At 38.0% G+C, this 26,293-nt stretch overlaps 1 protein-coding gene across 2 annotated transcripts in view; it reads left to right on the top strand.

The window, feature by feature from the left end:
- Nucleotides 1-26,293, top strand: part of LOC139984358 (RNA-binding protein 24-like) — an 86,691-nt gene that overhangs the window by 43,203 nt on the left and 17,195 nt on the right. The gene's annotated exons all lie outside the window — the stretch shown is intronic.

Here is a 26,293-nt window from a genome sequence, read left to right on the forward strand (position 1 = left end):
ATACCCATTGTAGCTTTTATTTCCGTAGTTCATCAATTTGTTTTCTCTACAATTGCGTTTGTACTGCGCGTTGAAGTAGCAAACCGTTGATGGCTATTAGCTAACTTGCTTTGGATCCGTCAAGTAAAGATCAACATACACAGGTGACAATTTCCGCGTATGTGGTGACTTCACTACGCAAATTCTTTTCACTATAAGATGAATTTCACATTCCCAACACTACTGTAGGCCTACATTGCATGAAGTATGAAATCTCGAATATGCCTACGAAGTCATCTGATCTGCTAAATTAGCTCATATTGGATTTTTGTCTTTTGTTTTGGTTAGATTTTCTCCAAAAATTGAAAGAATAGTATACCCTGTGGTTGGTTTAATCGATGCTAACACTGTGCACGCGAGACAGTGTTACCTCCAGCAAGGAAAACTAATTTGTAAGTTTGAACAGTTCGCTATCAGCAGTGGATCGGTAGCATTGTCTATCTAGTAATTAATGCAGTTCAATGCACCCGCATATTTTACACCTTCCTTGGAACGCAGAAATAGCAAAAACATTTGAAACGTTTACATTTTGCACATGCATGTCATGATGATGGCGCATATTGACATTATGTAATAACAATTACATTAAGACCTACACCGAGGTGCTTTCAGTGTTGAAGAAGTATTCTAGAGATTTAGTTATAGAAAATTACATTCACTCTACCTTACAAATTTTTGGAACATTTGTTTTAAATGTATTGGATTAAACGGACAAATACTCTCTAATTGGGAGCAATAATACAGTTTGTATAACGACATTGGTCTCTTATTAAGAATGACTGGTATTCGATTTTGTGAAAGTAAGTTGTACATGGCTTCGTCCGAGTGACACGAAGTTAGTTATTACTCAACACAAAATGGAGCTTTAAGTAGCTCGCTTATGGTCTACAATTTTACCCGACGGATTCTTTGTCAAGTGTACATCCGTGGTTTGGTTTCAACGTAATGAAACCTACAGGCTTTTAACAGTGCTAAGTTGCTAACATAGGCCTACGGTAGGCTATAGTTATAATGAACTGTAGACTATAGGCTCCATAAATACAATCATAGCTGATGATTTTGTCAATTACACATCGGTCAAGCCTCTAATTCCCTTTGGAAACATTCGACTGTTCAACTTGACAACATGTGTTGTATCTAGAGGTCGGGGCTGCCCCGGAGCTTCCAGTTAATGAAGAGATTTTAAAATTGGTAGCAATGTATAATTAGTTTCGCAGATTCAGTTGGGTATTATGCCGGGTGTTTATAAGCCTGCATGCGTTTACTAAGGTGGTGCAAGAAGAGTTATTGTTGCTTCGGCTCCGTAAGACAGCTCTTGCGGGAGGTTGTTCTAGATTTCGAAGTTAAAAGAATGGCAGATGTCATGAAGTGATATAAAACTTAATTGAAGAAATATTTCAAAGCTCGACTATCAAAATGCCAGTTTGAAGTGTTGGATGAGTCTCTTCGCTAACATCGACAATGAACATCACACCGAACGCGAGAATGGACAATAATATATAGTACCGCAATGATCATGTAACGATAGTGTTTGTGTGTCTCCCGTTTTAGTGTTGAGCGTTTACAACTAATAAAATTGATTAGAAAGTGAAGTGGAATTTACAGCCTGGCTCGATGACCAACGCAGCCTCAATTTAGATATATGGGAACGACTTTGAGGCTTCAGATGGACTAGAATGTCATAGATACGAATTGCTAGAAATATATAGCAGGTAAAAGGCTAGCCCCTTTACATAAAGTGTGCTGACAATGGGGAGTTTATATGAAATTACAAATAAAAAAATGTAGCAATCAACTGAAAGGTGTTCCTGATGGAGAACAGCAACTGATTTTACGAATTGTTTGATCAAACGACATGAAAACCATTTGATTCAGTTCTGATATTGTTGATTTGTGTTTTTTACCGTAAAATACTTTTGTTTTTGCCCTTGCAATTCCATAGAATATCACATAATTTTATGGGAAAACTAGGATAGGAAATTGTTTTTGTCATAATTTAAAATTGAAACAGTAAAGTATATAATTGAGTTGTACTCTGCGTGAGTTTGGGTACCCTGCGTGAGTCGGGGTACCCCTGGAAGTACAGTGGCGCACTGAGACACAACCTGACACGAGGAAAGCTTGCACACCAGCCGAGGTTTGTGGTAATGGAGAGCTTTAAATTCAAGAGAATGGATTACTTCTCCAAAGATCAACTTTCATATCTCCTTACCACAAACAGTTCGTGATAGTTAACGTCACGATCGACTGTCTTACGTTTCCTGACGACCTCCTCTGCGGTCAAAGGTCATGACCTAATATTGAACGTTCTCGATGGTATTAATGATGTTTCAACATGAATAACATGAATTAGGAACAGCATGGAATATTGTGGAAGAAAATCAATACCTCTGTTTGAAGCATGATAAATGATTTACAAACCTTTATAAAGATTTGGATCTTCTCCAAATTGATTTCAAATATATAAACAATATCTTAGGCAATATGAAGAGAAATTGCTTCTTTCTAAGCTGAAAGCACCCGCCTACACTGAGGCTGCATTTTAGTGGCTATATAGCTTTATCATTCGCAACAGTGCGTCGTTGGATATATCTATTTGGCAATGTGTATGGGTGCCATTTTCCACGTTCGCACAGAAGCAGACTTACATAGCAACTAAAGTTAAAGAACAGAAAATGAAAATAATAAATAAATCATTTAAAAGAACGCACATTATTTTCATCTTAATGTCCCAATTCATGCGCTGTTGTTTATTGTATAGATAATTCTATTTTCAACAATGTAATTATCATACATGCTACTCATAATTCCCCTCTTGAGAGAATGCTCACGAGACAATGTAAGACTTCTGATATCTATAGAATCCAAGACTACATTAGGAACGAACATAGGGAAACGTTATCCTCACGTGAGCTAGTTTTCATCATCATCATCATCATAACCCGTACATCAAGATTGGACAACTAGGCGTACATGGTTTGTGAGTCTTTGAACCCTTGGCGTTCCTTGTTCTGCAGTATCTCCCACCGTGGTGTTCGTCATTGGGCAATTATAACAGAACAACAACAATAACCAGGCAGATGCTTAACTAACTCGAACAAGAAGGTGGGACGCCTATCATAATCCTATCACAACTAGGCCAATATATTTTAAATGAAATTTATTCCATACGCGCGACCTATCTGCTGCTATTTAAGAAGGACACAAGTTTGTCACCTGGGTCTTTTTTCCTTCATGGTTATTTGTGAGCTCTGCCCAATGTAATTCAACCTTCAAGTTCACGTGCAGAGCTTCGTATTATAATGTGTTGTCGTCGCTGTTTTTTTTTCTTTCTTCACTTAATGACAATGGACTCACACTGTGTCTTGTCTATAGCCTACATGATGTAAAGTATAGAGTGGTGAATTTAGGCTATAGCCTTGTAGTGGGTTCTGAATAGTGCAAAGTTACCTCAAATCATTTAGACTCCCATTACCATGGCAAGACGATGGCAAACAGTGACGTGCAGGTAAAAAAAAGTCTTCATTTTCTAATGATATGAATTGAGGAAACTACCCTCTAAATAAAAATGTATGTTCTATTTGTCCGTTGTAAGATTATGCACTACTGCATAACATATTTCAATCGTATTCGATGTCAGTAGTGTAGCTATAAGATGTTGTAGGGTAAACATTGTATTTAAGAGTGCAGCCCCCCCCCCCCCACTCCTCCACCCACACACCTTCCTTCACGCCCCCTTGGACAAATAGCAAACAAGACTTAAACATATCGTCGGACCCAGGTTATACCTACCGTACCCCCCCCTCCTCTTCCACCCACCCACACACACACACCTTCTTTCACACCCCCTTGGACAAACAACAAACAAGACTAAAACATGTCGCCGACCCAGGTTATACCGAACCCCTTGTCCGCAAAGATGAAGATCTGGTTGCGCACCAGATGCACTTGAAATTATCTTAGAAGTGGCTTTGTTACCTCAAAGGTTTCATATACACGGGGGAAAAAACATTATTTTCCGGGGGAAAGGGGGGAGGGGTGAAATATGTTCACGGTTCGATTAGCTTTATATTTTACCTGTGGGATACGATACAAACCATAGGGACACATCGGTGTTATGTTGGTGTTATGGTGCTTGACACCACATAATTTTAATGGCTGTTTATGTATGATGTATAGATGTGGCATGAGTTGACGGTGTGACAGGAATGTCGGGAAGTCTTTGTTTTGCTTTCGAAACGATGGTGTTAGACGAGCTGCAACACCAAACTTTTGGTGTCAGCTACACCATGCAACCAACATAAAGTTGATTGGGATCCGGATGTCACTATGAAAACAACCTAAATATAACACACAGAGGTGTGCTGAAAAGTTTTTTAAGCTTACACCATCGTTTTGCTTAGAATGTGTAGGAAATTGTGCGCATGCGTGGAAAACTCTGGAGGGTTCAAAGGTTAAAGATTCCTGTCTGCCATACTCATTGTGTATTTAAGGAGATGTAAAATTAAATTAAGCGGTAAGTTGGTACCCCTAATTATTGTGTAGTAAGGACAGCCTGTGAGACGAAACGCATTAAAAAAAACCAACACACCACCCTTCAAGTGTGATCTCTAGAAACCAACCGATGTGTTTTTTATCACTTCCACCATCAGGAAATCGAGGTGAAAAGTCACGAGAGAACAATATGTAGCAAGCTGTCGTTCTCTCCCCACTCCGAGGGCACAGCCCTCGCAGATGGAAGCCTATAAAGGGCCCCGCTAAAAGGTGCGATGCTTGTCCAATCCTTTTAGACTGATGTGGTAGTTCTTTTTTTCAAGTGTGGTTTTGTGGCTTCGGCTTTTTCAGTGAGTGCATTTCAAACCAAATACATGTTTTAATCAGTCATTCTAGTTTGATCGGTGTGGATTGTGAACTTTTGGATTCTTTGACCTTTGACCCTCCTCCCCGTGCTTTCTTCGTGGCTTTTTATTGTTGTGTTAATGTACCAGACTGCGGTGCAGTGTTCGTTACAATTTCTGTTGTTATTTTTTTTTTCTCTATTTTTTTTCCATTTTTTTTTTCATTTGCGGTGACCTTTTTGTACAATGAAAAGAAATTATAATGAAAGATATATTATGAAAATTAAAAGCTGTTTTCAAAGGGATGGTTTTTCTTGTTGTATTATGTCAATGAAATAACAAAGAATAATCTATTTCTGTTGCCATTTTGCTTTCGCAGTACATCGGCTCTGTTGGGCCTGTGACGCTGTTACAACAAAACTATAGGAAAGAATGCATGAATATGTATATATTCTTATATAGATATTGAAAGATTTGACATGGCAATAGAAATATTACAATAATGAAGGATTTATGCTGTTTTGTATGTTACTGTATAAATGAAGAATGCAGAATCGAAATACGAGATGGTGATATGATTATTAACTCTTACTAGGCGTTGATATTCCAATCGTTTAATCATAAATTAAATTACCAAGTACATTCATTAACTTCCTATATACATTTCGTATCAAGTTTCAAGATAATTATCATTTCAGTACTTCAGTATTCACATAGTAACACAATAAATAAATATATTACTAGAACTGTATACCCCCATCCCCACCCCAACTTGTAAAGACTAAACATAGAAACTGCACGGATTACGCCATTTGTTCTCAATTTTTACTAGCGCCCTCTCCACCCCACCCCACCCCTCATCTCATTTTTGTTTTACCCCTGGTGATTTGTCGTTGACTTATATGTGTACATATTGGCTAATGGAAACGGAGGCCTTACCTATGATACAACCTATAATATTACCCAGACTAAGAAACATTTCCCACCATAAACACTATACGGACATGCATTAGTCATTTGACTGTTAGTACGTATTGATTATTACATACAATCGGCATCATAACCCTGAAGACTTTTTGTCTTCCAATTGTGAATAAGACAATATGGTATCCAGTGGTTCATGTTAAGACAATGATGGAAAGTCAACCCTAGACTATAGGATAGATGTAAACTCAGCAGTAGTACGAGGTCATCGTTATGCTTGACTTATCTTCCAACATGGGGTCAATTAAGGGTCACGGATATTCCACAAACAGTGTCACCCCCTCCACCCTCTTTGCGTGAAATATAAACTACACTTATACTACCACTTTCTGTTCTAGCTTCTGGTTTGACATCTATAGCCCTACTATATTCTCCATACCCACCCCTTTTGAAGACAAAACGAAAAAAACAGTGACATGGCGCACATGATAAAATCATGTTTTCCGGGAAATATATCTTGTTAGGCCAAACCATGGAGGTCTGTTTTTACCTCCATGGACAAACGTACGACATATTGTTCTGTAAACAATATGAAGTCGTGATGGCATGCCTATTGAAGGGATATCTCAAAATTGTGACGAATTTGTAGATGAAATTTCATCAGTTGTGATAATACTATAGTGATGGGGACTGTCATAAAAAAATACTTCTCCCGGGTACACCCCTTCGCTATGTTTGGCAGGTCCCCGGAAAGCCGTTCATTACGTATTCAACCTAACACCCAAGCATACTATGGGGTATCATGTTACAATGTTTATTGGTCTACGAAAAAATAGACAAAACGAGCCAGATATCTTGATTTAAGTTCTTCTCCAGATTTTGTTTTCTTCACAAAGACAAATCGTCATGAACAGAGTTACAAACAACTCTCTCGCATCAACGATGACCGCGAATGCTCGATATCCCGCGTCTTTATCTTTTTTTTCCCTCCAAATTAATCAAAAATAATTCTGATGAGCTGAGTTAACCCTCGGTATTATATTTGCCTTAACCTGTGCTATACAACATGTCACACTACATATAATCCACACACGTATTGGAACACGTTCTATACACTATATCGATGAGAGGTTTACTACAAGAAAAAAAAAAACGTTTATTGATTACCATTCTCTATTGTTCTCAAACAACAATTGTTCCTATGTATTGTTATATAAATCCATTGTTCTATAGCTTCTATCGAACTGGTATGGAAAAGTTTCATCCTCTTATCCTAAGCAGTTTTAACTGGAGTTATAGAGTGATGAATAATTAATCAGATTAAAGAATACAAGTCTAGTCGAAGACTATTGATTTGTCACGCTCAGTAGAGCTACTTAAAACCCTCTCATAGGCCCAGCCTCAACCAACTTGAAGATAATGAACAACAGAGAGGTAAACGCTTCACTGCCAACCTTCAACAATATTTCAATACATTCCCTTTTTAGGATACTTGCGTAATGTGTTTTTACTGTGTCAAGTTATGGGAGAATTTAAGATTGAAGGGGGGGTGGGGGGTTGAATCGGCTTCTCTGCCTGAGGGAGGAATTACTCTCTCTCTTATAGATACCACATACCTATAGTTATATTATCGAACGATTCACGAATGGACGTAATATCCTCACAGGGTAAATACTTTCATGTTCCCAACTTAGCTGAACTCACAACAAGACCACACCCGTATCTGCACAGGCACAAATACACACACACAGACAGAATAGTTTCAAATCCTGTTTCTCGCACCCTCGAGTGATTTCGTCTCAAAACTACAATGGTCTAATTTTGTCTCGCTTCAATTAAAAAGAAGAAGAAAAAAGGAAGCGGTCATTTGCCTTTGCTTGCACGTTTTCAAGTTGACTAGTAAATAATTACCCCTTTTTTCAGTTCTGAAACTTTCGTCGCCCAGACAATGTTTAATAAGTACGTAAACGTCATGCTAGAAGTGATTCACAAGTACATGTAATAAAAAAAATGAAGGCATTTTTTTTACCTTCTGGAATGATGCATGACAGAACACTGCTAACGAATTTATTGTGATTGAAGTTTAGTATCCATGTACTGGCAGAGAAGGGGGGGGGGGGGATACACAGGCAACATGTCCCTCTCCCACAGTCATATACCGGTATATGCACTGTTATGCAACTGTACTATGTGTCTTGTTTGGGAATAAATTGGTTTCTTAAGTCGCTCTACGAAACATGATCCTTCATATATATATGAGAGCTATGTCCCCGATTTATGATACTTCTGTAATTTCTGGACATGCAGCTGGTTCCAAGATCAGCAGGATGGAGAAATTTATGACTGTGAACTCTTGAGTCTGCCAAAAGCTCGGTTGTGTCGTCGCTTATGTGCATAGTTTGTCGATAACGCTAGTAGGACAGAAAGGTTTCGCAATATTTGTTGCGTGGTATTTCGTAATAGGATTTTGTCATTACAACAATATAAATTGTGGCCTTTGATTAACAATATTTTTGGAATGATATGTCCATTTGGATAAACAAGTGTATTTAATTGAAAAGTAATTGGTCTGGATAATTTTCTTTGACTCCTCGAGGGTATATATGGTTACTTTGTTTCTTCTTTTAAATGGGTTACGGCAAGGACAGGGTTCAACTTATCATCGACGTATCGCCGAGGTGTGGTAGAACAAAGAAGGGGAACAGATGTGATGAAATAACGCCCCCTCCCTCTTGGAGGGGGGGGGGGGTACCATTTTGGATTTATGAAGTTTTCACTGACATATTGATCGTTAGTACTGTAAACAATAAAGCTTCCTTTCCTTCCAAAAAGTCAATGGGCAATGAAGAAGAAAATGATAATTATAATAATGTAGTTACAGGTAGAAAAAAAAACACAATGTAATAAATGGATATTTATTCATTCCTATTTTTTTTTTCTGCGAATAAGCTTTGTAGAGTTCTAGTGGGATGGCAGTTTTCGTAATGCAGGCATATGACAGATAGCTCCAGATGCATTCATTAAAATGTCATATTTTTTTTAAATTTGTTTCTCCGCATGAGACAACATGCTACATGCAGTTGCAGAACATTTTCAGCAGTTTTGATACATTGACATTGAACTTCAGCCTTAACGAGAATATCTATTTAACGTACATGCAAGTTCCATCACAGCCTTGTTATATCTCATTTTTCGGTTCTGAATTGATCAGTTGGTGTAACTAAACACGCACATCAGTTGAGATACCTGTCGTCGATATTTTAACCATGTTATACCGTATATAAGAAGATTCGTTCGCGTTAAAATATAGCGCACCTGAATAGAAAATAAGAGAGGCTGTTTGTATGTTAGGCTACCCTGGAAACAATACCTATCCCTTAATAGAAAATATATATGTGAGACTATACGTTGAAAAGTATATACCTAGGCTTATACATTCTACCGATATCGGATTCCCCCTTTTCATTATCTCACGCGGTAATGTCCGACTAGAGAAAAGACAGACAAGAATCTCATTTGGAAGATATTAAAAAAGATCAAATGTTGAAACGGCCTCGTAGAGCCTACGGGAACCAAGGAGTAACAAATTATAAGTCTGGAAGCCCTCCTGGGTTTGGAAAGAAGAAAATCGAATTCCGATAGTTGAAAGTACGAAGAACCTTTGAGAGTATTTCCTTGAATATTATTTATGGTCTTTCATATAGATGTGGACACTTTTAATTGGGGCTCAGTACTGGAAAACAGAAGTGTAGGCTATATAAGATCGCCTCGTACAATATAGTTGAATGGAAATGTAAAAATGTTCGGCTAATTCACCATAACTTTAGGCGACGTTACGGTATGTTTAGGTGTTACTATATTTGATACGTTCAGTCCATGGAACGCCGTTTGTTTCGCTTATACAGACGAAAATAAAGCCCAGTACATCAAATGTGTGAAGATGAAGACAATTGTATTACAAATTTTCGGAGATTTTTAAACAAAACAACGTTCAGTCCCATCAACAATACGTGTAACAGAGAAATGTTTGTACTGGATTTAACGATAAATAACTCCCTCATTACGAGCAACCAACTGGTCGTGGCTGTGCACGTTGTGGACGAGCAGTGGGTACGAAGAAGGGTGGGGCGGGGGTGGGGGTGGGTGTCAGAGTTGGCTAGGACTACGTCCCCCTCGTCCGGGGTCAACTAAGTGTTGGGAAACATGGTATAAAGGATAACCTATTCTGATTAGATACTATACGATATGTTACTTCAGATATAAGTGAAGACTTCAAATGGGGGCCCTCGGTGACATAATTGCCCCCCCCCCACCCGGGCCCAACAGAACCATCGATTTTAAGTAAGTTCACGTAGTGGGGTCCAATGGTGGGTGGTCGTCACCCGGTTTGGTCAGAATGACTCGTAAGTTTAATCCACAACGCAAAATAATGCTTTAGAAAACTGCAATTGAGAATGTTTTTTGCATCTATTAATTTCTTCCTTTTTTAATCAAATTCAGAAAATATACTAAACAAACAAATGTTTATGTTAACAGAACAGCGTATATATCGAATATTTTAAGGTTTCCCATCGATACGGTTCTTATTTCAGATTATTGTTAATAATGACCAAATTTGGTATGGTTTTGAGCTTTTGTTCTCTACCTACATCAGTCAAACTAACTGCCAAATATAGCCTAGACATTTCACCTATATATAGGCTACAGCTACACAATATCCTCTCAGTGGGGTGTTCTGGTCTTTTTCGTCGATTAGCTTACATACAAGAGGGGGAAAAATACCTATTATTAACTCTCTTCTGTTTAAATTATCCATACCAAATTTTCACATACTTTTTAAACCGTTACAAGTCCTTCGAGAAATTACAACGTCATTAAAATTTGATTTGATGTCAAAAGGGCAAACCACAATCGCAAAACGGACAACAGTACGTCATATGGTGTAGGTAATCACCGCATCTCTCTCTGTGTGTGTACTTCACTTTAACTTATTTTCCCCTCAACAGGGTTCTCAATCAGGCCTCTTGCCTGTCCCCTTTCGGAAGTCTCAAATTCCTTTAGATAACCCTCCATAAATACCCAGTAGATTCACTCTTTCATCGGTCAACACAAAATGACGTTCGCGTGCCACAAAAGCGGTAAATTGCCCTTATATGGCGATACGCGTGCCCAGAAGCCGCGGGTTATTGTGTTAAGGCACGTGGCTATGTCGGTCATATAGCTGTTGCAACGTGCACGATAGTCCGTGAGTGGCGCTGATTCCAACTATTTGGATGTTAGCTAGAGTGTAAAATCGTAGCCTCAAGGATAACTTGTGTGGAATATCAAAAAGTTCAGTTACGTTGGTTGGTAGGTTAATCAAAAAAACATGGCCTGTTGCAGTGATAACTAGCATCTGTGAGATACGTTTCGTTTGGCAACGAACAGAACTTGCTTAAAGACCTAGTAGATAGATATAGCAAGGCCTTAGTGCAAACCGTTGGTGAGTTATGCTGTATTCAATATATATTACATAACAGAACGTTGAATACAGAATCTGTTAGTATACAATCTGAATACATATCCCGTAATTAATTAACAATGGTAGGAACATGGTTCCTATCTTGTCCCGTATACTATGTATATATGCTAGGATGTGATAAGGATATATCATGGCTGTAGTTAGTTCAGCCAAACTTGACGAGGGGATGGATGGGGAGGAAGTGGCTGAAGTGGTCGGGATGGTTTGGGGAGCTCGTTAGGCCACGTATACAGAGCATGTCTAAGGCCACACTGAAAGAGAATAACGACAAGTGGGGTCGGGAATACGGAGAAGGGTTGCGGCAGAAGAGCCAGGGGAGGTGGGTGGGGGGGGGGGGGGTTACTGAGCTGTGTATTGCAGTTCTGTACAACAGCTACATAATACTATACGTTCCATCATCACCATCATCATCATCATCATCATCATCATCATCATCATCATCATCATCACCATCATCATCATCATCACCATCATCATCATCATCATCATCATCATCATCATCATCATCATCATCATCATCATCATCATCATCATCATCATCATCATCATCATCATCATCATCATCACCATCATCATCATCATCATCATCATCATCATCATCATCATCATCATCATCATCATCATCATCATCATCATCATCATCATCATCATCATCATCATCATCATCATCATCTTCATCGCCGATAAGGCAAATGTCCTAATATGGCAAATGTCCTAATATTACCAATAGATGACAAATTACCGGTTTCCAGTACTTGCAAAACAATAATATTAAAAATAATAATACGAAGGGGAAACAAAAAATCAACTGAAATTCAATACAATACGTTTTGTATACGTATATAGACATACCCTTGGTATACGTATATAGACATACACATTCATTTTTGGAGCGATGTTAAAATGTCATCGCTTCTTAATTGTCTGTAATGTTATACCATTTAGGTTGATTATAATCTGTGTGTTGTAACCTTTTAACCATCATCAGTTCTTTCGTCGGCAAGTCTCCCCCTCCCCCCCCCCCCTCCCGCACCTGTTTCTATATTCTATCAAATTGAAAAGCATTAGCCTATACGCCATGATCAGATCACGTGACCGCAGAATTCAGTTACAAAGTAGTCCACAGAAAAAAGACAGAAAAGAAAAGATAAAATTCATCGTGAAGATGTTCATTCTCATGGGGTCCTTCTTGTCAATCTTGTTTGGCTCTCGCTGCAGCGATGGTTTCTATTTCTCACTTGCTTTTCGATAACCTCTTTAAGTAAGAGCTTACGTATAATTTTTTACCAAACAGACCATACATATGTAGAGTGGGGGGGGGGGGGTGTCTCTTGTCGAAAACATCACCACTTGTCTCGTTAATTTGATAACTGCAAGGGCACAGCAGTTTTCTTCTTCGATAAACTTCTATTGATGGGTCTAATGCTACCGTGCCCAAGAGATAAGACTTCATTTTAAATAAGAAAAAAAAAAAAAACAGCCGAGTGCGCACGCGGATTGAAGCCTTTGTGGAAAATATGTTTATACTCACTAATGGAGGAGTATGGCGGTCTGCGTGGTGAGACTTGATGTTGTTAGTGGGTAACATGTCTCTTAGGACGATTATAAAAGTTGTTTGACCCCTAAGAAAAAGTGACTTAGGGATTTGAGCTTCAATTAGCACTAAAAGTATGTACGTCACGATGAAAATAAATTAGCCAATGAATTCAAGGTAATAACATCGTCTTATATAGCGGCAGTGACTTTAACGTATAATGTTACGATTGACCATTCATATACTCAGTGCATAGCTGTGCTGTATTTTTTACACGGTATAACTTTTAATTAATCTCTCGCCATCGCACACTTTAATAAAACGTCCCTAACATAATCGTATAGTTAAATCTCTAATGTCCTGCTGCAGTGTGTTTTAAAGGGCTGTGTATGTAGGGAAGAGAAGTATTAAAAGTGAAGACTTTAAGGAGGAAAGGGGGGGGGGGGGTGAGAATGAGCGTTAACGATGGAATGTTTTTACCTTGATTTGTGAATAGCGCCTCGTGGATATCTTAGAGGAAAGACGTTGTCTTTGAACTTAAAAATAAAATGAAAAATTGGTCCAAAAATATTAAAGCAGCATGATGCATTTTATTACTAAAACGTAACTTCGTGGTATTTCAACCCCCACCCCCCGTTACTATAATGGAACAATCCCACAAAACAGCTATGAAATGTTTCCTCTTTTCCTGAGAAGGTGAAATTTGAATCGTCTTTTGCCCTACGGTACTGTTAATTACTGCATACAAGGTAAACTGTATAGATGATACATAATATTTGCTATGAAATTTGTGTTGTAGTATATGGATTTCGGGAAATATTAATGTTCGTTCTAAGATTAGGTATCTAACGTTGTTGTACAGTTAATGACCGGCATGTCACAAATAAAAATCACCTACTTGATTAAAACTTCACGGACCTTTCTTGTTTTCTATAAACACATTCGCATTTCATAATTTCAACGGCCGCCATTGCCGATCGTCTTCACGGACTGCTCTTTGTGATTTGCGAATTTCGTCCTGTTTCATAATTCAGTTTTTGATCACCCTTGGATCTGTGAGAATCAGAGTGACTCGATAGAGTGGAATGTATATCGAGAACAAAGAAATTGGACGAGGTCGCTTTCATCAAAAGGTTCTGAGATAGTCTTTAATAAGTCGTTTATTATGAAATATACCCGATTACTTGATGTAATCCTGTATTAAAATGTTAAATCATATACTAATGAGAAAGCCAAAGACGATTGCCGAATGTTATAAAAATATGAATGATAATAATAAAGGGTTAGACTATCTGAGATAAAACAGAGAGAGTTGTTAAAAATTAATTGTCGGAGGTTTTAATATCTCTGTTCATAAATCATAAAAAGGGTCACTTTTTACGACTTCTTCAGCGACATCTTTCTTGTGAAGTGTACACATTAAGTTACATATCCGAATGAGCACACTTGCTTTGTTGTACCTTTCAAGTACTTTTAAGCTCTCTGTATTGGTCCGTTGAAAATGGGAAATCATAAGAAATAAAATAGCCAAAATTGGCACCAGGCACATTACAACATACGTAGCCCTACATATAGTCCGATAGTAATGAATCCCAAGGTGGAATTTGATACAGTACTTCTAGAGAACCTCTGTATGTGATGCAATGTGAAATAATTGCTGATTTTTAAGAAATAGTCATTTAAGCATTACGTAGGAAATTATTTATTATTCCATGTAAATTTATTTTATGTTGAAATGATAACGTTACAGGCATAACCTTAATGTTGATATGTTGTAGACCGCTAAGAAACACTTCTGTCAAGTCAGGTTTGATTTCTATTTATAACACTTCTAGTGTTTGAGAACTTACTCTTTGAACATTTCCGGTCCATCAATTAAAACGGCTGGACCACTCACTTGATCACTGCATCTGATCAGCCTCTCATGTGCAGCATAGAACTCATTAGGGAGACATAACACCTGCATTGTCTCTGACAATACTGAGAATGCATAACAGATTTGTCAAGGACAAATGCTGTTGAATGTCAGCCAAGTGATGTTCTATTGTTCGTAGAAAGTTTTAAGAACAGGTTTTGGTAGACTTATTACGATGTATAAAACAATCGATGAACATTTAAACCTGCTTGCAATGAGGAGCTGACGTCATCGGCAATTGACCTTTAAAGGATCATTCCGGGCATTTAGCTTATTTAAATGTGAATATCCTGAAATCCAGGAGTAGTCGTAGAAACATTACTAACAGTCATTTGTTTTTTACTACGACACATCAAGACTAAAATTCTGCCTTAGGTCGTCCTATAAGAATAATTTTAATTTCATTTATGAGTTCTTAAACACAATCTTGTTCGCAACCATAATACTAAACAGGCGAGTATTACTGTAACGGTTAAGGTGAAATGCAGTGACTGCATGGTGTTAAGGATTGGTGAATCTACGGAACTGAACAACTAAACCAATTTAATCCATTCCCTTATGGGTTATCTTTTATGCACTAAGAGAACCGTACATGTAATTTATTGCGTTGGAAATATCATTTGAAATATAGCGTTAATATCTTCGTATGCCTTAAACACATTAAATGTTAAAGACCCATACTTGTGAATGAAGGGTCCCTGTCTTCTTTGATTGTTGTTGCCGTGACAACCAGAGATAATCCTCTTATAATGAGATATCCCTTTAAGCCCTCCAATAACAAACCGGGAATCTTGAAAAGCTTATAACTTGTAAATAATTAGTACGCCATCTTACTTAAGCGAACCGTAAATATCACCATCGCTTTGACATTTGAGTGCCAGTATTTTGGTAACGTAATCACGTTTCACTCAGCAGCTTGAATTCATCTTGTCTTAAGTAGACCAAGCCAGCCAGATGACAATATGCTCCGCATTCCAGTCCCCCATCACACTTGCCTTCTACGCAGAAGTTATTATAATGCTTAGCTGATTCCATTTCGCTTAAACAAAGAGATTACAAACACGACCTTAGACTGTTTTATCGTGAGGCTACCATATATTGAATGAAGAAATCTTAACGAAAACCTGCACTGTTTTCACGTCTTGTTGTGTAGAGGATAAATATATATATATATATATATATATATATATATATATATATATATATATATATATATATATCAGTAATGGATTCACCATAGATATTATTCGGCTTGGGAAGTGAAATGAAAAGGTTGAACATTTTTAATTGACATTTTCAAATGTGTTCGATTCACATGGGCCGTATAACTTAGGCTCGATATTTTATGTACAAAATGATCGATAGGCAAATGCAGCATCAGAGACAAAGAGAAAGACAGAAGTAATCCATAACCTCTCTTCCAAACCTTATCTCTCGCAGAGGTCATGTCTCATGTGGCTGTAGAGTTTACGAAAACAACAAATCACGCTCGAAGTTCATTCGTATATTACTATTATATCAAAATGTTTGTTACTGATATCTTCGTAAAAATAAACGGAGGTGTGCTGAATATCTCACGTTCGTACGTATTGAATAATCCGACTCAAGATCAATCATCGTAACCGATTCGACTGAGAGAAACCAGAATGGCATTTATCGCGCGCCCTACATAAAGACACCGTTTACATTTTATGAAAGATGGTATGTTTCTTCTACAGAGCACTGAGAAATATCAACAGTGTCAGATTTGTCATTATAAATCAACTGTGCATTTTCTATCTCCCTCGCTTATGCAAACTTCAAGACACATGAATTTGCTAGTCCGTCATTTGAATATCTCAGTGCTTCATTAGCAGAGTCCTCCAAATAAACTTGACGATAAGTCTTCATTTGTATGGTCATGTTAAGTGACAATCCCATACAAGATAAGTAGCCTAGTACATTATCTCTTTGGTAGAACGTCTGGACACTGTGAAAATTCCGAAATTCGTTTCGCTCGTACACGAAAAGCTATATGTGTCTTGAAATATGCTCAAAATTTGTAAGAGTGGTTTAGTGTGTTAATCCTTCTTATTATTCCAAGTTTTGATGAGGACAATCAAGCCTCATGTCAGACAATACGATAAGATAAGAAAACTACTCCGCCGGTAACAGTTCTTTATATGTTAATGACTGTGATAAAGTAAAGAAGCTGAACCGGGGGTAAAGGATGGGGGGGGGTGGGGTACTGAGTCGGTGACGAGGTGGGATCATAATTGTGGTCTGTCGTAACTAGAACTAGCTGCATTCATAAATAAAATGTTTATCGCCGAAAGAAAGCAACTTTCTTTCGCTGCTAATGATGTTGCCATCATTGATGATTTACCGATGTAAATTTTGCACCAAGTTACATTGAAAAGTCTTCCTTATTTTCTCTAATAAATGGCGCCTCACACTTTGCATATGAATGACATTAGAGGGATATCTTATAGTTAAAGTGCTAAGTTAAAGTGTGTCGAAGAGTCAGCTTTGTTTGATTGCTAATATAATCACGTGAACGGTTTCAGGTACTTCTCCTCCTCCTTCCTGGTAATATGCACGACGTATACTTCTAACTTATCGAGAGCGATATACCTGTGTATGTAACCAGCGTGACGTGGTCACTCATCGATTAGTCCTTATATATGATTTCCTCCAAAAAAATTCTCAAGTCCCTTTTCACTTGGTCGTCTTGACAACTATAAATTTTTATGTCAAATGTTTCATTTTCTAGATGGGATTACTTGAGATTTATGGCCATGTGGCATTCTTTTTTACTAACAGTCTGTGCGCCGTTTCCTTTTTACCTTAATTTGGATGAAAGCTACAATTATTCAGAAAACGTACGATTGTTTGAAGGGGGAGAAAAAATGATCAGGGCAATGGACTGTATGTGCGAGTGATTATGGTGAAGACGCTCTTGTTTTTATTCTCACTGTTCAAAGTAATGACAGGATTGTTTCATCATGTTTATGTACATCGCGTGTGTAGGCTAAGCCATATTAATGTGCGAACGCTAGATAATACCACTACAGTCGCGTGTACAACGAACAGGCTGGTTTAAAAATGGCGGAAAATATTCGAATCTTTCAACTCAGTGCAATTAGTGTGTCTTTAGTTGTTTATACTTGAAGATACAGTTTTAACATTGCCCGAATGGCATAAAGGTTGTTGCGGTCTTTACCTTTTGCGACTCATTGGAAGTCATGTACAATTTCATATTTAATATATGTCTACTGGCATATTTGGCATTAATCATGAAAAAAGATAGAGATGTAAATATTCTAAAACAGTTAGATATTTACTGCAAAGCACAAAATCCATCAGAAAATTACTTCCTTTTGTGATCAAGCCTCGGGGGCACAAATGGCATCGCATGTATGAATTGATTGAGATTTATACATGAATATTCATGAGTTAAGCAGGATTTCAATCACTTCTCTCTCTCTCTCTCTCTCTCTCTGTCTCTCTTAGTATGCGACACATTATCATTCAGTAATTCCATGATCAAGAGACTATGTGGTGTTTGTTTTAATCTGTCTTCTAGTCTACAACCCTAGAGAAGGCTATTCATCATAATGTCAACATTGGGACGTATTTCTTACCTTCATGATATGTTAAACTGACTCGTATATTTTGAAAAGGACTGAGAGAATGGGTCATATTTTAGACGAATAGATGTTTCTTGTCTACAGAACCAAACAGAACAGAATCACTTGACTCGCTGACATAACATGAAATGAAAACATGAGGCTATCGACAGACGATGTTGTAGTAACATACGCGTTGTCTCAAACTATCTGACAAGCATAAATACTATAAAGTAAACCATGGTATTGGCTGAGTGCGAATGTAACAGGACGCCTATATAATCTGTGTTTAGACGAAGAAGAAAAAAATATATCAAGTGCACATAATATTCATTAACCATGTATGAATTCCTGTGAGTATCATTTGTGAAACAAATGCTTACAAGAGCATCAGTTACACAGACGGCATTAGTAAGGTATATACTATACCGTACGTATTGAATACATGGAAGTATTGTATGGTCTACTTAACTTGAGCATGTTTAGTAGATAATTGCCATTCCCGCATACTATATATATTCCTATCTGCAAATAGGGGCCAAGACCCAATTTGGAATTTAGGTGATCTGAGGAACCGTTTACAGACGAGTTTGTGAAGATATTGGGAAGAAAACTTCTCCCATGTCATCTTTAACCTACATGTTTGATGTGATATTTACCAATCTTTAAAATCTTCACCTTTGTATCTGTATAGAGAGCTCATCTGTTCAAACCGGGCTTTTTTGTCATCCGTAACCCGTCCGTCACCAAGGGATAGCCCGACACAATGTTCTTATCTAGAGGTTTCTCCTCTCTATAGCGTAATATGTACAGAAGCTTCGATGTTTCTCTTACATGTTAGGCAAACGTGATCAAATTATGTGGCTAATTTTACATTTTTAGTGACAGAAAAAGAACCAGAAGAAAAAAAAAGAGACAAATGAGTGAAAACTGTTGAAATCTTATACGGCTGAGTGGACAAATTGAGATATAATATGTCGAGGCCTGCAAGGTGCAGTTCAATTGGAAATTGTTTGAACCTGGCCTCGTATATGGGGCTGACAGTCTTGTAGGGCCCCTGAATGAATAGATTTTTCAGGGGCCCTCTCAACAAAGGTATACAAATTGAGATACAGGTGAATAGACTGATAGGGGGAACTTTGTTATCTTTCTCTTAGGGATTCTATCGATGACTTTAAAGCCATCATACGATGTGGTAAAGGCTTCTTCTTCTTTAGTTGGTCTCTGATTTCGAACCGCATGCAGAGTTCAATATTACCTAGTAATTATACAGCAAGTCTTCAAGGAAAACCCTTGGCGCTGAAAGGAAGAGAGATGTACTACACACCTGATTCGTGCTGCTAATCGAATGTTGGACATAGTATTTGTGTATCTGGAGGCTACGAGAGGTAGAAATGCATGATAATTATAGAATTACGATATCAATGATGACGTTTAATTTCAATATACTTCGAGAAAGCCAAGATATCAGCGTCATTTTGGCAGATGTATATAACGCCTGGATGACAGTCGCTTCTCTGATAACGATGCAATTATGAGCTCAAATATTCCTGTCGTACATGTGCAGGGGATTTGTAGTTATTAATATGAGATTATTACAACGGAAATATGCTTCGAAGGTGGAAATATTTTGATTAGGTTTTTCATTCTCATTCGCGGTTACGTATTAAAAAGGGACGCGCTTCCTGAAGTACTCGATTGAGGTTTTTTTTTTTAACATTCCTTCGTTGCCTGCTTAACTTTCAAAATTAAGAAAAATGAAACTTTCGACGACCCTAACGTTCGATTGACATATTGGATTATCGATTAACTTGCTGAAGTCACAGTAGACAAACTATATTGAAGTATGAATCTGTAATTAAACAATTAGTTAGTTAGAAATACGTTAATTGAACATGTAGCTTTCGGAAGAAACGTTGTTTGTTAAAACTGTTCCTAATTTAGTTAGGGGTTGGTCACTAATTTCACGTATATTTATGTGTTCCTTGTGCGCCTTCGGCCTAAGTTATCGACGTTCGTATGTAAAAACTTACATCCCCGACCCCTGTCGCACAAGAAGAGTTTATATATTTATTTCCCTATCCATTTCTAGTTAGGGTTGGTTAGTAATTCTAAACCAGATACGCCCGTTCCTCTGTTCTCATTCTGTATGCGCGCAGTCGTGGCTATAGATGGGCCTGCTTTTGAACGGACATCCCGCGGTCCCCACCCGTTTGTAGGAGGCATAGCTTGCCTCTGTATCACTTTTAGACCTTACACTTGACTCTACTCGATGTATAACCATTCCTCGTCTGTCATTTGGCGTTTGAACCTTCATCCCACCCGTAGTGCAAAAGCTTTGTTCCTTCTGTAACAATGTTATCCATATCGTAACTGTGTCTTACATCTTCATTTGTGTATATATAACATTGGTATGTTAAAACAGAGACATTGAAATTATCGGCAACCGTCTCACTAAAAGAGGTATGACTTCCTTCAACACATTCGAATGTAAATACATCCAGAGGTTCAAATGCATAAAAAGACGATAAAAAACAACAACCTAGATACGAACCAAACATCACATTATCAAAATTGCGGAATCTTGAAATTGTTTAAGATACCTGACGTCAGGCATGCTTTTATCCAATACCCAACAGAGTAGTTATGAGTTACTTGGATGATGGGGCTAATTACGGGTGAAATTAAGACAGCCGGCTCGAGGCTGATTTTTTTTTCTTCTTCTTCATATTCTTCTTTCGGTGAAGTTTTTTTTCTTTCTTAACGAGAGACTCCATACGTTATCCAGACCATGAAAGTATAGAGGCTAATACTTCCATCATATTCAGAATGAAATCATGAATGCGCTCTGTGAGCATTTTTATGCCGATCGCAAAAAAAAGGAGACAAATTTCTTGTAGTCATCACAAAAAGGACTCTGACTGTGTTATAAGTTATCAGGTTACTAATGACTGGCTTGCAGGCTCAACATGCAATATGAAACCTGGAGAAGAATCCATATTAATGTTGCAGATCTTGATGAACAGAGACTTCAATTAAAATTAATGTAATCTTTAAATTGATTGGGTACTGATAAATTGGAGTACCAGTAAGAGACGACTGAATCACCAACTGCTGCATGGTCTTATTGTTTATTGCAGTATCATCAGGGGTAACACTTGGTTTATTATACTTGCCATACAAGACAGCCTACAGTAACCATGGACTCTTTCATCGGGTACAGGGTGATTGTTCGTGTTTGTTCTGCTTACCTTCCTGGGGAGGGAGAAATAGAGCCAATTTGTTTTATCACTATTCTATTCTATACTATACTGTACTATACTATACTATACTGTACTGTACTGTACTGTACTGTACTGTACTGTACTGTACTGTACTGTACTGTACTATACTATACTATACTATACTATACTATACTATACTATACTATACTATACTATACTATACTATACTCTCGCGGAGACAGAAATGAAAAAGCCGAGGTTTTGCACCTCACCGTTGGTCGTCACACGTTTACACCACAAGTTGTAGAGCGGGAGCGTGAAGGGGAAGGGGGGGTAGGGTGAAGGGGGAGTGACGCAGCGTCTGATGGCTGGCTGTATGGGAGTCTGATGGACTGCATATACTAACCGTAATAGGGAAGGTTAGTGTATACCCTGTCATGATAATACGGTACTTCCTTGGTGTAGGCCAGCAGTATGGAGATGTGAATTGTATAACGCATACTGGTTGAATGCCCGAGGAAGGTAAAGGTTCACGCTATAAGTAGGTGAACTAGGGCAGTGTGTAGTGTTGTGCACGCTGCAGGTCTATACTGCTACTGCATGGCCATTGCAAGATATAACTATACTAGCTGTGTGAGAGCGGTATGATGAAAGGTGTAGTTTAGAGCTATGTGATAAGGGCATCGTGAATGACAAATGTACCGGTACGTTAGGCTGTAAGTGAGCGTGAAGGGTATAGTGGGACCGTCTTTGTGTGTACTATTTATACCTTTAACCTAAAATGTCCCAACATTGACTTCGGAGTGAACTGAGGAAGATGCCTTTAAGTTACTAAGAACAGGCAAACACCTCAACCTTTTAACATATGTAGACAATGTTTAGTCTATCGAGTTTCATCTCTGTTCCGTCTTTGAAAAACTCCCTCATCCGGTGATACTTGTCTCTCAAAGAGAAGTGGACGATATAGTCTGACTTAACATTGTTTCCATTTTCTTCTCTTGTCTTGATGGGGTGAATCTGCCTGCATCCTTAGAAGCTTCTTAATGACATTTTAACGATCAACAGCTTGTAGGGGAACATTTTACATACCCGACAAACAAGAATATGGGTTTGAAAAGTGGCGCCTGAAGCTTTAACTAAATAAATTAATTACGGTTTACAGTAAAAGAATGCGCCATATGTAAATGTCTCGAGTACGGGTGCCAGAAAGTGCCAGACATGTAATTACAATTTTATCAGCAGACAGTCTTTGACATGTCGGCAACGATGAAACATGCCCTGATTCCTTTATCGTCATCGTTAGAGATACTGCCAAAGGATCAGACTGCTGAATTAGAAATATACTGACGAACGGACAAACAGACAAATAGACAGTCCATTTTTTTTATAATCGTTGAATTACTAACTGACACAAATCGTGTTCACGTCCATGTGGTATTACTACACTTGACAGATACTAACATTTAATGTTGGAAGACAAGGGAAATATATAAATTTATAATTAGTAACACTTTGAAGAAGAAAGTTCATCTATTCATTGTATAAGTAATTTGCCTTTTTTTTAATATGTAAACTATGACACAGATATTAAAGGGTAATGTGAGTGTAAGGTATCCTCACCTGTCCTAGCTTTCATTATGGAAATTCCGACCTGTCTTCACACTGTTTGTCTCCCGTTTGGCACTTTTAATGATCATTGTTTGCAGTTCTTTTTTTTACGGAATCCCTGTGGAGGTATGTCGCGTCGACTTATAGGACTGATGGTGTCAGTCCTATAGTGTTCAGTTAGGCATAGGCAATGATCTGAACTGGTGACATCAGTAATAAGTTGTCCAGGTGTCGTGTTTGTCAACCTAATTATGTCATACCGTTGTTTTCGACCTCCGTTTACAATTGCAACATTGTCATTTACAAGAAGTAACACCATCAACAGGAACCAGTTCCGCGAATATTTACTTGATGACCCGCTGTTATTGTAATAAGGGAATTTGAGTTCAATTATCCACGACGGCGCCTGCAATGGACGTAGTCATCATCAATGTTGGCCGCTGATAACCAAAATGGCAGACACTTTCCTCCCGTTATATACGTACCGTATTTCAGGACCATTTATGCCTATGCAATTCAGACCATTCATGGATCATGTATAGGCTAGGTTATAACTATCCATGCCCTTGTTAGTAACCTATTATCCGATCCGCACAGACTATTCATCGACATTTCCTTAATCATTACTTGCCAATACTGTCGAATATTTCCGAGGTGCAAATATATCAGGTTGCGAGAAACACTCAACAAAGAGATTTTCATCCTTTAAATGGTTTGTAATTAACACAGCGGCTGTCCCACGACAAGGGGCTACCCCACGACAAGACGTTTGTAAACTGAAAGGAGAGTGGTTTGTGGGGATGGGTAGGGGATGGGTAGGGAGGGGCGTCTTATTGTATGTCGTCATCATGATTTGCTGGTTGTGATTCCAAAATACAAAGTTTATTATACTGTACCGTGCTTTACAATTTACATTATCAGAATATTTCAGACTGACATGAACTTTTAAGTTGTCCTCAGACACCTCACCATACAAGTCTTTCTATGATGCTAGAATATATTTCAGATGACCACAACTACTCTATACCTGCTATTTGACGGTACACCCTTCCACATTTATCTAGAGAAGAGCTGCCATGTTTAACTTTATGCGATGGACACACGATTTGAGTTACCGTAAGCATTAATCTATTAATCGTCTCGGTAGAGAGGACTTCGTGGACCTTGAAATATTTCTCTGGGGCCATTTCTCTTTTCCAAATCTGATTTGTTGAAGTTGACATCTGTAGTAACCCAAGGATTAGCAGATTCATCAGAAAATAATTCGTCAGCTTTCCATGAGCGAAAGGAATGAAAAGACATGGTTCCTGATCTGACGTCAGAATGGTTGATTGGTTAAATCAATCTTCTACAATGTTCATAATGGTATCTACATGTCGAAAGCTCAACTTCTATTACCGAAGCGACAAGCATAGTATTCTGAGAGAATATTTCACACACAAAAATATGTATTTAACTTCTGAATTTCAAAGAAGAAATCAATAGGCTATTGCATGCATGGAATTTGATTGAAGGCAATCATCATTCACGACAGCTTTTGATTTGTTTTCACATCGACCAATAAACTATTAATATACATTATTTTTTTTCTTTTGCTATCGGCATTTACTATCTCTGAAATAAATGCTTCATTACACACACATTTGTCTATAATTTGCACAAACAAACGATATGTGATACCGGATAGTTATCATCGGGTGTGGTCGTATGATTATTATCTGGTGTATCATCGGGTCAATATATCGGTGTATATCGATGTATATCGATGTATCGATGAATATCGGTGTCTTATATCGCTATATGTCGATGTATATCGCTCTATATCGTATGTATATATCGGTATATACCGTGAGTATATATCGGTGTATAACGATGTTTATCGGTGTATGTCGATGAATATCGGTGTCGTATATCGATGTATGTCGCTGTATATCGATGTATATCGATGTATCGATATATATATCGGGTGTATATCGTGTGCATATATCGATATATTTCGTTCAATATATTGGTGTATGGCCGTGGTGCATATATGTGGTGTAATTATCGGGTGTGGTCTTGGTTGAAATCAAAGCAATGAAAACGGAAAAAAATTAGTATCAAAACAAAAATATATTCATTGGGGTGGGTGGGGAGGGTCATTACCAATTGGTATCACCATACCACCAGCTGATAATTCCCAACTGAATCATCCCTCATTCACGTGCGTACACCTTCCACTACATTCAATCGACAACGTATCTGTCTGACGTTATAGATCGAATATTGCATAATAATGCATGGAGGCCGTACAACATCGACTCATGCGGAATGGCCCGTGCTGCATTCCATAAATAATTCTCCTCGGACAAAGGATTTTACAACAGATGCTCCGCCATGTTGAAATGTTCATCTCAATGACGTCATCGTTTGTCTTAATCAGTTATGTGATGAACTATATAATCATCGATGTTGAAGAAAAAGTTCATTGAACCTGCGTGATGTTACAGTACACTATAAAGAGAAGTTCATGTAACTGTACAATGACTAGAATAATCTAAGTCAGTTTTCTTATCTTATCTTTAATCCGTTAACCGTTTGACGTCATATATCAGCCCAACGAGCACCAACATGTATTATGTCTTTGAATGTGTTCCCCGCTGTGCACTATATATGTAGAGAGAGAGATAGATAGAGTGAGGGATAGATGTATATTAATATATGTATCTTCACGTTACCCATTCAAGCTAACATTATACGCTGTAACTAAAATGTCGCAATAGATTAAAGTTAAGGTTTGATCGTGTATGCCATCACAATACATTAAAACACCAGTGTATATATCGACTGTATATATAATGCATGTGTTTGCTTTGACGTTTCGGTATGTTGTTGTCACGTAAGGGTTACGTGTCCAATATTCATCGTTTCGTCATGTGAAAAATATTGTGACATACTTTCTATAGCAATTACCTTCTGGGATGTAGGTGCCAGCTGTGTGTATTGTTGGCTTGGTGTCATAACAGCCATTGGCGAACTGTCACAAGCCCAGTGTTCATACGGTGTTGTGTGCATGGTACGTTGTGCTATAACACACTGTCTA

The sequence above is a fragment of the Apostichopus japonicus genome, chromosome 17 (assembly GCF_037975245.1).
Source record: "Apostichopus japonicus isolate 1M-3 chromosome 17, ASM3797524v1, whole genome shotgun sequence".
Classification (NCBI taxonomy): Eukaryota; Metazoa; Echinodermata; class Holothuroidea; order Aspidochirotida; family Stichopodidae; genus Apostichopus; species Apostichopus japonicus.